We start from the raw sequence: 6,000 nt of genomic DNA, 5'->3' as shown, positions 1-6,000 counted from the left end.
TATATATATATATATATATATACAGAAAGTTAAAAAGCATTTTTAATTGCATAATGAATATTTCGACGCGCACTTTAAAACCGTATTCAAGTATTTAATCTTCAATCGTTATCATTGTATTAAGATTTTTCAGATTTTAAAATTTTATATGAAAAATTCTTCAAAACTTTGTAGTATTTTGCGATGAATGGAATTTTTATATTTAAATAATAGTATTTGTTGTGTATTTTTTTTTCTTCTAGTAAATGTAGTATGAAAGTTGTAGTTAATTATTGGAATGCACGATCTATCAGACATTTGCCCGTAGAATAATAACCTGTACTTACCTATAATATCCTTTCATGCATTTGTTAATTTACGTCGTTAAATCCAAACACGCCTTTAAATATGCACTGATATCAAAAAATGATATAATATGCGTTAATGGACATTAGTGTATTATTTAAATACAATTTAGACGCTTGTCCGCAGATTTTAGTACACGACATTACTTATTATAAAATTACACTAAGCGGAAAATTCAAAAGAAAAATGGAATAACTCAAAGCCCATGTGAGTAAATATTGAATGGAAACTTATTGTTATGCAATAGGACCGGGTAAATGCGTATTGTTATACGGATGCATTCGTATATCGTTCGTTGTATGTTGGTATGAGAAGTGTCTTTTCAATGAATAATTAATAGTGAAACCGGGGCGGGTTTGCTAGCTATGCTAAACCAACCATAAATTTGAAAGCATATTTTCCAACATCATGGTTGGCGCTGGAGGGTGGTGGAGGAGGAGTGGAAGAGGAGGAGGAGAGATCGTTGCAGTTACCGCTAACAAAATGCAGCCAATGTACATAGCACAATGCTTATGGGCACTGCAACAAACGCACAATGAAATTTGCAAATTGCATTTAAGTCAGCTGAAGCAAATCCGATATATTTTAGGAACGTTGCGGGCCAAAACTATCCTGTTATTGCAGCGCAATATTAACAACTGCTAATTATGCAAACGTTTAAACACAATAATTCTATTTTCAATTCAATTGTAACTGTGGATATATGCTGGATATAAAGAAACGAAACGCGAATTGTAATAATTAAAAAAAAAAGTGGCGCTTAACGTGGGCGACCAATTGAAAGCGAGCGAGTGCGATCCGCGAATAGAAATGCGCCACCGCAGAGTTGGTTTAGTTTTCCATGAGAAAAATAACACGAGGGAAAGACGAGCGAACTTTCGTGGTTACGTAACGTAACGTAACAGAGACGCTTGCATATTTGGGAGCGCGCTGCATAAACAGCGGGAGCGATGTTTATGTAATTGCTGGAATAACAGGGATCTCCGCTGCGCCGTTCCTTTCCAACATAATAATGAAAGCAAATTGTTAAAACGCAGAGCGAAGACCCGATACGTTTCAATGCTCCAAGGAAAATACACAAATTTGCGAATCCCATTTTCCTCATTCAGTTAAACTAACGAAGAACTCGCTGCTATAGTTTAATTCATTTATTTACTTGCATATTTTTTTTTTATATAAATATTGATGTTGATTAGTCTAACTTGCAGCAGTTTGTAGAAATTCCTTTATATTACCGAGTTTGTTAGCAAAGATGTCTAGTTTAGATACACAATTTTAGTGATTATTATTAGCAATGCAGCAAATCAAATTAGAATTATTCGTTTTATATAAAAGGTGCCGCATGAAAGACTGAATTATTTAAAAGAAAACTAACTTTTACAAAATATAATTAATGGATTTTCTTGGTATTATGTGTGACAAACAACATATGTATCTCAAATTACCACCATTTTCCTGATTATAAATACAAGCTCTTCTTTTCACAGCATTTTCCATGACGCAAGTTTTCAGGTTACCATACCTCTTCATTATCTTTCACTGCTGGATATAAAAATCAAGCATTATCCCATACAGCGTCCTTTTATTATTTCTGACTAACCTTCCTCATTATCAAATAAATAGAAGCCGATAACTTTTTCAGCCAAAACACCGTACCGAGCAATGCATTTCTGGATATACAATTGATGCTGATGTAATTACTTGATATTTTCATTACTCCAAAATCTGAAAAATCATTTTATCGTTTGGAGATACTCTGACATTGAAATATGCCGGTATTTTTACTTAATTTCAACAATTGATTTGTCACTGGAATATTAAAACCTAATAAGTCTCACTCTGAATATTATACGTAGCCAATTTAATGTCCAAGAGATGTTTTATAACTTACAAAAAATGAAATATAAAGGTAGCATCGTCAACATTTATATTTGCAGATAAATGTTGACTATTAATTGTGTAACATGGCAATCCATTTTACGCAATAACTTGATAAAAATATTCGATAAGAAAGTAATATATATGAAGATTATTAAATTACAAAAAAATAATATACTCTATAAAAATAAAATTAAAAATGAAAGTAACAAAAACGAATATTCTATAATGAGCAATAGACATTCCAAGAAGGAAATTACTTTGTAATAAATGAAAAATATACTCACTGACATTGGAGACTAGGCGGTGACAGTTCTGGCGATAACCTAAACCAGGGTTTTCCAAACTATGTTCTGTGAAAACTTCGAATGAAATAATTACTAAATAAAAGATTAATGTTTTTTCTCATTTTTTAAAATTATAAAATAGACAAAGTGTTTCGTAAAAATTTCACAATTTACAAAGCGTTCCGTTGCAGGAAAAGTTGGAGAAACCCTGACCTAAAAAGTTAGACAGTAGATCTAGTTTATTCAGATGTAAACAAAGTTGCCAGAAAAGCGTATCTTGATTAACTGTTTCTTCAAACGTTATACCAGACAGATCTATCTATTCAATTTGTCAATGTATTTTGTGACTATGTGGTTATGGATGGTAATAGGTTGATCAAACCTATTGTTTGTAGTAACGGTTCTGGGGATATTGATTGTTTTTTATTTATTTCAACATTTCGAAATAATAATATCTTATTCAATCTAAAAGTAAAGCTTTGGGTCCTACAAATGTTTTCTATTTTATGTACTCTTCACGAGATATTTACCAAATAACTTATGTAATTACAGGTAAACGTCGGTTTGGTTTACGCCGATTCACAATTACGCCGCTGTGTAAAAACGCTTATTAATTGCTGATTTTACATTTATATAGAACTAAACCCTATAGTCACCTCACTAAAATATGGGTTTATTTTACGCCGATTCGATTTGCGACGGCTTTTGTAGGAACGAAACCCCGGCGTTAAACGACGTTTACCTGTACTAATTTAAGTAGTCAATTCATTATATTCAAGTATTATTGTTATGGTGATTTAATTAATTTTATTACAAATTGAGAAATTATTCGAAAAATTGGTTTATATGTTTATGAAAACGCGCTTAGTCTACGTTACTAAGAATCAGCTGTTTCTGCCAATCAAATTGACAAACGTTAAAAACGTAAATACTTATATTCGATTTTTATAAAAATGTTTACATTATTTGAAAAATATTTATTTATTCACAAATTTTTATTGGCCTCATTTGAACTAAAATTGTATAGACCGACCTAAGTCTTTATCTTTAAGTTTAATTTTGGTTCTCTGTATTTACATTCAAATTCAAAGCAACTGTATAATATTTAACAATTAAGCCTCTACTTAAATATTTTCTTAGTTCTTCAGAATTTTAGAAAAAATTAATTGAATTAATTCCATTTTCTTACGTGACCAACGTGTGTCAACTGTCCGATTTTTTTAAGTTTGTGATTTTGTTAGCAAAGTTGTTAACTTTAATTACATACATTATTTTAGCTACTAAAATTTTAACAAATTGCAACAAACTGTAACAACATTATGAAGTGGATGGGCAAAAGTATGGTTGTTAATTTGATGTGGGTTGGTGGTATCACCACTCGCTAACGATATTGTGACTGTAAAATTAATTCATTCGCCGGGTTGCAGTTGTTTGGGGCGGGTGATGGCGGAGGGAGCGCGCGAGGTTCGCTTCGGAGGTCGACGTAAAATCCGATTACCATAAAAAGTAATTCGATCCACGGTATATTCGAGTCCGACGCCCTCCAGGCCGATGATTAGTAGGCGATTCCTGTCGAAAGGGCGACACTGTCTACAATAAAGTGGTGCGGTCGTACGAGTGAGGGTGGAAAGAGCTAGTGACAGAGCGAGAGAGAGATAGAGAAGATAAAGAGTCACACAGGAAAGGAGAGAGAGAGAGATAGAGAGGGAATGGAAAAGGAAAGAGTGAAGCTACGCCAGCCGCGTCAGCGCTTATGAAGAAGCAAATAATGCTTCGATGGAAAAAGCAATCTCTTAAAGAGTCAATCGCTCACATTCAACCCCCCGTCGCATCCACCGTTCCAACATTATATCTCATATTATATTATACATACTCTGTATAACCTCTCTCTTTCGAGAAACACACACACACATGGACGCATGTTTCACGTGCACGAAGGGTAGAGGAAATATTTATCTATTCTATTCATCTGAATTGGTATCACTTCCATATCGCATAAAAGTTATTTTCTTCTTCTTCTTCAATACATCATACCAAAGTTATACCAATAATACAGATTGGATACTTTCCCTTCTTTGTTTTGTAATTTCATTGAACACAATATATATATATATTACAATTACAACTATTTTTTACAATTACAGAAGTTAAAAACTATTGTTGTTTATTAAAAAAATATGATTTATAAATTGCGTAACCTAAAAATGAAATGCAAACATCTTTGTTATTAATAACTTGCAAAATAATACTGCGCGTATACCAATAATATTGAACAAATTTTAATCGCTTATTAATTATCTAAAAATAAACATTAAATAAATTAATGAGATGAAAAACATAATTTGTTGTTGCATAATTATTATAATCGCGAATTTTGTGATAATCCTTTTTTGTTTTTGTTTTAAAACAAAAATATTATGAGTAAACGAGAATGAGGTTGTAAATTTAAAAAAAAATGTTTGAATGAATAAATTTGCGCTTCAAAACTACAAATCACACTTTGGTCGTTCAATATGCAAATTGAGGCTAATAATGGCTTTAAGGAGAAGAGTAGTAAATCGTTCTTATGGTTTTGGCAAAACTGTAAATTATGGGAAGTACAGACTGCGTACATCGAATATCGATTATCACCTTCGAGAACAAATCCAAAAATTATATGGATGGTATATTTTTTTTTGCAGAACAGAATAAAAAATCGTTCAAATTTATTTGTAAGAGAGATAGGAGAGATGTAAGAGTGAGGTGATCGGTACGAGAAGAGATATATTAATACCAAGTCATGGAACCCACTCGACAGCAGGAATAAATCATCAGCACCTGCGATTAACTCAGGAATATTGGGATGTCAGTGCCATGAATATTAATAATATTCTATATATCGTTTGCAATCTCTCTCTCGCTCTCTTCCTTCCCTTACGTTCATTCCCGAGATTTTTCTCCCTTATTCATCTCGTCCCACTTAGGTCCTCTTTTTTCCCATCCTCTTCCTCTTCCTTTCGTCTTTTGCGTCCATATTTTCTTTTTGCATTTCCCCTACTGGCTGCGGGGAGGTGGTTGAAATTGCACTTTATAAATCGTTTCCAGCGTTTTTAACTGACGACCGCTTTTTTAAAATTTGCATTAAATGCATTACTCACCATCCCACTTTTATATCTTCAATATTGTGCTGTGGAGAGAGTAAGTGAGAGTGAGATAAAATTGTGAGAGAATCGAGATGAGGATGAGAAGGAGGTTTCTTGAGCGTCAAATTTCTATACACAATTTTCAGCTCCAATTAGCAAACGAGACTTTGATAGCTCCAATTTCAATCTCCGAGTCAAGCCGTCGAATCCACGACAAAACACAAATACAACACCACCTGTTTCAATCCTCCCTCTGCTCCTCAGTCTCATCCTTCCTCGTTACTCTATTCCTCCCTCTTTTTTTTAGATTGTTTCGGTTTACTTTACTTCTTCGTTTTCATCAGAATTGATATCTATCGCTTGCTTAA

Source organism: Nicrophorus vespilloides, unplaced genomic scaffold (assembly GCF_001412225.1).
Source record: "Nicrophorus vespilloides isolate i.1.1-1 unplaced genomic scaffold, Nicve_v1.0, whole genome shotgun sequence".
Taxonomy (NCBI): Eukaryota; Metazoa; Arthropoda; class Insecta; order Coleoptera; family Silphidae; genus Nicrophorus; species Nicrophorus vespilloides.
This window is presented reverse-complemented; position numbering follows the sequence as displayed.